The sequence below is a fragment of the Choloepus didactylus genome, chromosome 9, assembly GCF_015220235.1.
Source record: "Choloepus didactylus isolate mChoDid1 chromosome 9, mChoDid1.pri, whole genome shotgun sequence".
NCBI lineage: Eukaryota > Metazoa > Chordata > Mammalia > Pilosa > Megalonychidae > Choloepus > Choloepus didactylus.
In genome coordinates this window covers 91580713-91589127 of record NC_051315.1, presented here as the reverse complement: position 1 = coordinate 91589127, position 8415 = coordinate 91580713, and positions in this window count along the sequence as shown.

Genomic DNA, 8415 nt, shown 5'->3' with positions numbered 1-8415 from the left:
AGGCTACCTATTTTGTACAATTTCCACATGCTTTTTCATATGTATGTATTTCATATGTATTTCAATTCCAAACCAACAGCTTTAGAGCAAAATATCACAGTGAAGATAAAATGACAGTGAATCTAATTCAGCTGGAAAAATACATCAAGCCTTATATTACTTAAAAATCAATGTCCTTTCTCTGGTTCTTGCTTTTCTCATATGCTTTAAAGGGAAGAGCTTTGGGGTCATCCTGCCTCCCGACCCCAACAGACACACAGTGATTTGCTTCAAGGCTGTCTGGCAGTTTTCCTTGCCATGTTTAAAAATTTTCCTAATATTTGCTAACAAAATTTAGTTGTCATTTTCTTTCCATAACAATCCTTTTCATTTCCCTTAGGATGGAAAGAGACCCAGGGATGTTGTGATAAAAGTTTAATTTAAAAGGGGGAAAAAAAAAAAAGGCAAGTGACAGAACTCCCTCTGGGCTCAGTTCTTTCCACAAAGTCACCTTGACACTGTGTCCCACGAACTTCATTTGCTGACTCAGGAAGCAGTCAAACATGTCACAGAAACAGTAGTTGTGTGTCTGGCATTTAAAACCAAAGTCCACAGGTGATCAGAATTAGATGAAAGGAGTTTACTCATTTTTGTTAGTCTCTTTTTGTATAATTTTCTCTGCATATTTGGGGCAGTTTCAAAATATTTTCAGTGAGTGGAGTAGGCACAGAGAGTGGAAAGAAATTCCTACTGTTTTGTAACAGATACTAGTTTCTCTCCAGGGTCAAGAAACTCTGTGTGACCATTAGTAACCCTTTCCTTACCAAATCTCCAGGGTAATATAAGAAATGCCTATGTAATTCAGCATTCAGTTTTAACTGATGTTAGTATTTTCCCAAATATGCTTCATATCTCTGATATTAGGAAATAAAATGTCACAGATACTGCTGCAGACTGCTTTGTACTCCTCCATGATCCCACTCTCTCTCTCTCCAGAGGTAACCACTGTCCTGAGGCTTAAGTCCATCTTTCTTATTGATGTTTTACACTTTACTATATATATATGTATATCCATAAACAATATGCACTGTAGTTTGATGCATCTTAAACTTGGTCATAAATGGTTTTATGCTCTACATTCCATCCTGCAACTTGCTTTTTTCAATCAATATTTCATTTTTGAGGTTTATACATGTTGATACATGTAGCCCTAGTTAATTTATGTTCACTGCTCTGATGGATGACAAAACACAATCTATTTACCCATTCTCTTTTTTGGTGAACATTTAGGTTATTTCCATTTGTCTTATTACTAGCAATTCTGCAGTCAATGTGGTAAATCGCATTAATAGCCTCAATTCTTCGCAGCTCCGTGCATCCGTATCCTTTGGCATATGACTTTGCACTACAGAGGCAGAACATATTCCCATTGAAAAGGCAGCATATATTTTCCTGCCCCTTGACTTTGGGTTTGGCCATGTGACTTTCTTTGGCATTGGGATGTTAGCAGGTATGACATGACCAGAGGCTTGAAAAGTACCCATGATTGGGCTTGTGCTCTCGAGTCTCTGCCATTTCCATGAGAAGAACATGCCTGGGCTGCTCACTACACCCAGGAGGAGAATGAGGCATGTGGACCAAAGCTGGGCTGCCCCCAAGTTCAGTCTATCAGCTGATCTCTAGTTGGGTACAAACCATCCCAGACATCAATACAGTGACTTAGATCAGCTGACCTCCAGCCAACTTCCAGATGTACGAGTTCAATAAATGTTTATGCTTGAATGCCATTGAGATTTTGTGGTTGTTTGTTATGCAGCAATATCTAACTAATACAGGGAACATCCTTGCATATGAAAGAAGAGTTCTAAAATTTTTACCTAGAAATGGAATTGCTGGATTACAGGGGATGTGAATTTTCAATTGCACTTGATATCACTAAATTCCTTTCCAAGGGGTTGGACTGATTAACACTTCCAAAAGTGGTGTATCCCGTTTTCCTACATTCTTACCAACACTTGTTATTTTGTATATCTTTTCTCATTTCTTAAGGTATTTCTTTATCTTCTAATGAGGGTTATAGTCCCTGCTGAGCCTGTTCTTCAGCCATCCCAGCTTGGGCTCAGACATGGACTGTCCAGCCCTAGCTGTTACGGCCACCAGCCATTCACATTACTCCAGGTCATTTCAGTTATCTCAGCTGAAGCCCTAGATTCTGCGGAGCAGAGAATAGTTGTCTCTTCTTTGCCCTTTATGAATTCCCAGTTCACAGAATTCATGAGCATATTAAAATGGCTGTTGATTTATACACTAGGTTTTGGGATGGTTTGTTACACAGCAATATAAAACAGTAATACTTATCTTCTCCTTCTGGTATGGGAACCTTTTAGCCCCATTATGATACAACTGCCTCTACCTGATACTGTACCTGGAGCTCAGCAGACCTGCAACTTCATTCCTGGCTTACTGCTTTGAATTACTGTTTTATTTCTCATGCAAGAAAATCTTTGCTTTTGTTTTTGTTATTGAGCTGTCTTTTGAATATTCTTTTCATATGTTATCTCTCATACCTTTGTGTCTGGAGTAGAGTTGGGAGGTCTCAAACCAAACTTACAATGCTATTTTTCCTGGTTTACATTTTTAGCAAAGAATCTCATCACGCATGTGGCCAATTCAGGCTCGTGGATCACATTCATGCTTAACTCATTTCATTTGTTCGAAATGTGAATCAGCACCTATTGTTTATGAGCACTTTTCTAGACACATGGGAAGATATCAAGAAAAGTAAAACACAATCCCTGTTCTCAATTAGTTTATGGTTTTGATGGGGGAATGAGATGTGCATAAATAACTGTGACACTACATAGGCTCATAAACTGTATAAATTCAATGATGGAGATACAGAAAAAGTGCTATGTCTCAAAATAAACCAAGTTGGTGGCAGCATAGGAGACAAACTGGGTCATGTGCTCCAGCATGTCTGCTTGTGCTCCCTTGGAGAGCAGTTCCTATCATGCTTTTAGCTCCACTGTGTCTACTACCATTGCACAGATGACTCTTAAGATGGTATCTCTGGTCTAGGTGCCCAAAATCTCTTTTTCCCACAACTTTCCTGCCTCTGATCAAAGGCTTCACCATTGTTCCAGGCCTGTGGACTTGAAATCTCAGTTACCTTTAATCCTTCCTCTTGCTTTCTTCCCCCATCTCTGGAAAGTTCTTGCATCCTTTTAAAGTTCCCTCAGATTATCCCTGTGTTGTTTATCTGCCTGTCCCATGACCTCCATCCCAACAGGTCTTCAGGAAGTCATGCATACATTACTGTACAATGTATATTTGACATCACTAACTAGGCTTTCATATTTCCTGTCTCTACTGCATACTTGGGCCAGGTTGCTCTCTTTAATGTTACCTGTGTTTCCTCCCTGGCTTCAAAATCTTCAAAACTTCCTTGTTTTCTGCTCTGTCTCATTTAAATTCCTCAGCTGGATCCCAAGCCTTCTCAGTAGGGCATGGTATCTCCTTAGCAATGTTGGACCATCTCCTCATTGTCCCGTGCTGCTCACTGTCAGAAGGCCCCTGCCCACTATCTCTAATTTTTAGATGTTTTTCCTCAACAGTTCTTGTTATAAATCATTCCCTTGTCCTTCCAAACTTTCAAATGAAAAACTACTAAATGAATGGAGGGTGTTTTATGTGGGCAAATGTTGAAGGATGGCTGGGAGAGGAGATGACAGAGCTGTCATGTAGCATCCAGAAGAATCCTTTGAAGGAGATTAGGGGCAGGGATTGTTGTCCCCATTTCCTGGAGGAAGTAACTGAGGTTCAGGGAAACTGGTTTATTTTTTCAAGGTCACAAAGCTAGTCAGTATCCAGATGAGGTCTAAACCCTACATCTTTTCACTCTGAACACAGAAAGACTTCCCATAACATAGCACAGAGCTAGATGTAAAATATATAGCCTCAGAAATAGCCAATGGATAGAAATCCCTAGAGATCAGTTTCCATTCAAAATGGGAAATAACTTTTTAACAATTAAAGTTACATAAGAACAGAATGGATAGCCTTATTTTTAAAAATGAGTTCCACATTAGAAGTAAATGTGGGATGATGGACAATGTGCTCCTGTTTGGAAGGGAGGGTAGTGTGACCTTCATGATCCTTTTTAGGGATAAAATTCTGTGACTCCAAGCTTGCTTGCAAGTGATGCTTTTACCTTGCTCAGTGAAGTGGAGAAGGGAGGGAGGAGAGACGGGAACTAATGTTTATTTAAAAAATATAGGCAACATCCTAAGGGGTTTACATTTTCATTTAATCATTACAGCAACCCAGTGAAATAGGTTTTTACCATCATTCCAAATTTACAAAAAAAAAAAAAAAAAGAAAAAGAAAGGTTAAGAGAGGCTAATGAATTTGCCCAAGGCCACATAACTGATAAGTGGAGAAAATGGAATTCAAATCAAGGAAAGGGAAGAGGAGAGTGAGGTCAAGTATTTATTTCATCAGCTCCCTCCACACAGGGTCTCCAAGGCTCGCTGCCCATCTGGACCAAAGGTTTCCTGTCAGCGACCCTCCCCAGGATTCATTTTCTTTTTACCCCATCATGCTGCACACTGTAGGACTTTAAAAATGCTTGTCTGGTTGCCTAATATAAAGATCGAATGAAGAGACAAAGGACAAAAAACATGCCTTGAGATTAAACCAATCTATGGCAGGTCAATATTTTATTGTTATTTACCAAAGTCTGTTGCATGATTTATAGAACAAGAGTAAAGACCAAGGAATATTTAACACAACATTTGACTAAAACAAAGTACAATCATAGGAGACATTTAAAATCATTATCATAAAAGTATTTCAGATCAAACACTGGGGTGTGTAAGTAGCTTTAACTTTAAGTGCAATGACTGGGGCCTGCAGTATGCATTACATATCTGTGTTACAAAGCCAGTGTCTTAGCTTTTCTGGTATTATTGTGGACTAGATAGTTCTTAAAATACTTTGAAGAAACGCTGGTTTGAGTCTAGATATGGGGAACAAATTAAGAGATAATGTCAAATGTCTGCTCTTCATGTGTCTCCACATATTTAATTTCCATTGTCTTGCAGCGTCCACTGGCATCTGTCTTCAATCGTGATTGTGGGATGTTTTGGAAATGGAGGACTGTAGAGGTGCAAACCAGCTAGGTAGTGTGATCACCCGTGATTACATTTCCATTTGGAAAATATGGTATCCAAAATAGCTGGCCTGGGGAACGTGGTGTTTTGATTAAAAATCCACTCACATAAACTGAGGTGTGCTTGAAATATGACCCATAAAAATTTGAAGTAATTTTGTATTTTAAAAGCAGTCCTTACGCATTCTCTGGCTGGATACCATCGGGAGAAGGTTCTCATAGGAAACCCAGACTGCAGGGAACTTTTTATGGCCACGTGAGGGTGAGAGCTCAGGAAGGGAGTGGATTCTCTGCCCATGTCATGGTATTAGAGCAGGGAAGAGAGGTGGCCAATGTAAAAAAAAATGTAAAAAAAAAATGTTCTCTATGGTTTCCAAATCTCAATTCCATGTAGCATTCCAGATCCATGTTTCTGTTGTAGTGTGGACACTCTGGATGAGTCTTAGTGCAGAGTTGATTAAGTGGTTCAATTTAAGTGAACTAAAATTTTAGGCTGGTTTCTGACAGAGATTTTATTATTTACTCTTTTAGTGTAAGCTCTAAGAAAATTGTGTGTGAGTGTGTGCGTAAGTTAACCCTAGATTTTTAAATTCCTAACAGTGAGTATTTGAATACCCATTGTTCTAATTTGCTAATCCTTCCAGAATGCAAAGCACCAGAAATGGATTGGCTTTTATAAAGGGGGCTTATTTGGTTACCAGTTACAATCTTAAGGCCATAAAGCATCCAAGGTAATGCATCAACAATCAAGTACTCTCACTGGAGGATGGCCAATGGCATCTGGAAAACCTCTGTTAGCTGGGAAGGCACATGGCTGACGCCTGCTCCAAGTTCTGGTTTCAAAACAACTTTCTCCCAGGATGCTCCTCTCTGGGCTTCAGCTTCTCTCCAAAATGTCACTCTCAGCTGCTCTTGGGGCGTTTGTCCTCTCTTACCCTCTCTGAAGCAAAAGTCTGCTTTCAAAGGCCATCTCCAAAATGTCTCCGTAAACTGCAGTTCCTCTCTCAGCTCCTGTGCATTCTTCAAAGCATCCCTCTTGGCTGTAGCAAGCTTGCTCCTTCTGTCTGAGCTTATATAGTGCTCCAGTAAACTAATCAAGGCCCATGCTGAATGGGTGGGGCCATACCTCAATGGAAATTATCCAATGAAAGATATTGCCCACAGTTGAGTGATCACATCTCCACAGAAACATCCAATCAAAAGTCTCTAACCCAATCAACACCAATACGTTTCCTGCCCACACAAGACAGCATCAAAGATAATGGCATTTGGGGGGACATAATACATCCAAACCAGCACACCCATCATCTGTCTGATAGTAAATACCAGGCTGGTTTTCTAAATGATCACTTTGGTTTGTGAGTTTTTAAATAGTCATGGAGTTTAGGAAGCAGGCAATCAAGTCTATGAAATTAAAATAAAAAATAGGTATACAGTCAGCAGACAGAAGAATAAATGTTTCTTGGAATCTAATTGGTAGGGGGTTGGGGAATGAACTCAAAGATATCTTACTAATGTCATTAAGCTAGAAATTAACTATGGGGGGTGGGGATATAGTACTGTGTTGGATATCCTCTTTTTATCCCTCCAGATCCTACTCCCTACCCCTTTCCGCCCCCGCTCTGTGCGTCAGGGGTCTGACATGTACCAGATACATTAACAGGTTCCTTTGCCCACTGGCTTCCAGTTGGGTTGGGCTAGTGGGCAATACTGGAAGGAGACTGGAGCATGGAAGTATGTATTCCTCTGGCTCCCTACTTGCAGGGTCCCTAAAAGCTGACCAAAGGTCTCAGTTCCTGTCAGGAGATTATCTCCACCCAGCCCACTTTGTCTCATAGCCACTTCTCCCCTTACCCTTTCAGGCTAAGTGTGCTGAGTTTCCCTGTAGCTTAGCCTGGTACTGTGTACCACTATCCCTTGTGGTTTTGCTACTATAGGTGATAGCCCCTTTATTCAATTCTTCTCAAATTATCTTCTTTTTTTTTCTTCTGAGTATGCCCTCTACTTCCTAAAGTGGTTTTAGCCCTTGAATAATCAAAGCAAACAGAAAGATAAGAGGAGAGGAAGGAGGGAAGGAATGAAGAAAGAGAGAAAGAAAGAAACCAGGAATCTGCTCTGTGGTATCTTTGTGAAGTTGCTGACAGCACAGACTGAGAGATACCTGTTAATGCTAGTCCCTCGGACAATTTCTAAGGTCATAGCCAAAGGCCATGGGCAAGAGTCACCCAGAAAGCATCACGGTATTTTAGCGGTGCCTTTGTGCTTGATTGCACTAAATAACAGAGAGGTAAGCATTGGCCACTTGATAATTGCCCTCCTCTGAAAATAGCTTGTTCTGGAGGTGGATGCTATTGGATTTCTCTCAGGCCCTGGGCTTGTTCAATACATGTTTGTCACACAACTTGGAGGTTTATTGGGCAGTGGGGGCCTGGTTTTTTACCCTTTTAATTATTGAGACAACAGTTTTTCTCTTCTGGCTAAATTGGATGTCCAGGATCTGAATCCAACAGGGTAGAGGTTTATTTAATAATTCTGGAGGCAATACATTCTTCTGGAGGGCCTGGCCTAAGGGAAAAAAAAAAACTTTTGTTTCTTTCCTTTTAGAATGGAAGATCCATTAAACAAATTGGTACATCCATTGAAACATGGACAAGGTCAAGGAAAAACTTCGTTTAATAAAGTATCTATTTGGGGGTCAAGTTGTAGTAATGAAGTATTTCAAATATGGGTTATTGGTGACCATTTCACAGGCAATTTACAGAATGGTGTAGGCTAGGGAATTAAGTCTTTAAAGAGTCTTCATTCAACAAATTATTTAGCGCCTAGTTGGTGCAAAGTCTTGTATCAGGCACAAGAGATGCAGTGATGATGAAGATAGATGAGATTCCTGCCCACTGAGGGCTTTCTTGATGGCTGACACATGGATGGTCTAGCAAAATTCATTGCCCTACACATAACGTAAAATGCATAGTAGTAACTTTTATTTTATCTTAGCCTCAAGTCCAACAAGTCATACAGGGTTTATCAAATACAGATTTTTCTTCATCATTCTTCCATGTGGGTTGTTTTAACGTTTCCCTTCTTGCTTCCTGAACTTTATATTTTTGCCATTATGTACTTCTATCTTTCAGATGGTTCGTATGTCAATAGCAACTCCATGGAAACCCAGTTTTACAGTTTGCTTGAGATATTTGTTACTTGTCTCTGGACTGCATGTTTAGGGTATAAAAACATTTGTTCCTTCTTCGCTTTGGGTGAATGCTTGG